The following is a 2,500-nucleotide window of genomic DNA, read 5'->3' as shown; positions in this document are numbered from 1 at the left end:
TCACTATATAGAGTTTTTCACCGCGCACGGAGGAGCGTCACCATAACAAGCTCGCATTCCTTTCCCTCGAGCGTGAATCGTCATTAGTCTAACTACGCCGAGGAAGGAAGCAACAACACCGCTCGCATCTTTTTGTCCGCTAATTATACGCGAGATGGAGACGGGATTACCTCAGCGGGTGCACGAGGCTTGGGATTAACACGACGAGGAGATCACAGACGCGATTATCTCACCGGGTTCACGAGGCTTGGGATTAACACGACGAGGAGATTACAGAGGCGACATAAACAAACTGGATTACCTTAGAGGCTTAGCGGGTTTACGAGGCTTGGGATTAACACGACCAGACCACAGACGCGAAATTAATAAACTGGATTACCTCAGCGGATTTACGAGGCTTGGAGTTAACACGAAGAGGAGCTCCCACAGACGCAGGACAAAACAAACATAAAGAAAAACAGAAAAACAAATGAAATAAGAAAATTAATAAAACAACGATACTCAAGGTTGATAACTAATTAGTGTACGAGATGAGAAATGAAGAAGAAGAGATGGAGAGAAGTAAATGAATGTTTTGTAGAGTTTTGTTTAGTGAAGAGAGAACAGACAGGAGTTATGACATAGTACAAGAAGACATTTAAAGACAGACAGACAGACAGACATATCGACAAGAGGCAGATTTTATGGCATACAAGAATATATTTAAAGACAGACGGACAGAGAGACAGACAGAGAGGCATATCGACAAAAGACAGATTTTATGACATACAAGAAGACATAAAAAGAGACAGAGAGACAGACAGACAGACAGAAAAGCAAATCGACAAAGGACAGATTTTATGACTCACAAGACTATACTTAAAGACAGACAGACAGAAATTCATATCAACAAAACAGGCAAATTTTATGACATACTACAAGACATTTAAAGATAGACAGATAGACAGACAGACAGCAAGAAAGACATATCGACAGAAAATGAGATTGTTGACAGAGATAGAGACAGATGTACGTACAGATAGACAGACAGACAGACATATGGACAGAAATAAACATGGTCAGGCTGCAAATTGGAACATTAAAATATACATCAATAGAATTTAAATATCATAAATTTTCATAAGACAGACACACACAAACACATAAGGAAAATATTTGATAGTACATAATAATGATAATTTGCATAAGTTTGTAAATTGTTTGTAAATTAAAATAAATGAGGTTGCAAATGATTTAAAGATAACATACACACACACACACACACACACACACACACACACACACACACACACACACACACACACACACACACACACACACACACACACACATGAATTCACATCCTTTCCTGACCTGACCTGACCTGACCTACCCTAACGTGAGCTTACACTATCACCCCCCCCAATACACACACACACACACACACACACACACACACACACACACACACACACACACACACACACATGATTATTCATAACTTACATAACATAACCAATCCTGATCTCAAAATAACCTGACCTTACCTAACCTAACCAAACTTAACCAGACATGACTTCCAAATAACCTGACCTGCCCTATCCTAGCCAAATCAGACTTTAACCTAACCTAACCTAGCCTAACCTAAATAAACACATACACACACATAGGTCACCTCTCCTCCCGAAATTGACCTATCTTTCGGCCACTCCTCTAACTCTTTTTAGGACCAGTAATTAGAGGGCTTTTTTTTTTATTGTGATTCCCTTTTTTTATGCCTTTGAGCTGACTCCTTTGCTGTGAAATAAATAAAAATCCAAACTATCATACCCACACACACACACACCTGCCCACTCTTACACCTGTTCACAACTGTCTAATTACCTACAAGCATGCACCTGAACTTACACATTTACTTAACCTAATCTAACTTGAATGCACACGCAAACACACACATTTATATTTGCACATCCATACCTGCTCATTCACACACACACCTGTCCACTCTCACATATGTTCACACCTGTCTACTTATAATCAAACATGCAACTGAATTTCCACACTTACTTAACCTAATCTAACTTAAATACACACACACTTTTATATCTGCATACCCATACCTGCTCATTCACACACACACACACACACACACACACACACACACACACACACACACACACACACACACACACACACACACACACACACCTGCCCAGTCTCACACCTGTCTACTTATAATCAAACATGCAACTGAATTTCCACACTTACTTAACCTAATATAACTTAAACATACACACACACTTTTATATCTGCATACCCACACCTGCTCACTCATTCACACACACACACACACACACACACACACACACACACACACACACACACACACACACACACACACACACACACCTGCCCAGTCTCACACCTGTCTACTTATAATCAAACATGCAACTGAATTTCCACACTTACTTAACCTAATATAACTTAAACACACACACACTTTTATAACTGCATACCCACA

At 39.8% G+C, this 2,500-nt stretch overlaps 1 protein-coding gene across 7 annotated transcripts in view; it reads right to left on the bottom strand.

The window, feature by feature from the left end:
• Positions 1-2,500, bottom strand: part of LOC126995233 (uncharacterized) — a 49,929-nt gene that overhangs the window by 36,326 nt on the left and 11,103 nt on the right. The window lies entirely within an intron of this gene.

Source organism: Eriocheir sinensis, chromosome 7, assembly GCF_024679095.1.
Source record: "Eriocheir sinensis breed Jianghai 21 chromosome 7, ASM2467909v1, whole genome shotgun sequence".
NCBI lineage: Eukaryota > Metazoa > Arthropoda > Malacostraca > Decapoda > Varunidae > Eriocheir > Eriocheir sinensis.
Note: the sequence above shows the minus strand (reverse complement) of the source record. Positions and strands in the feature narration are given on the sequence as shown.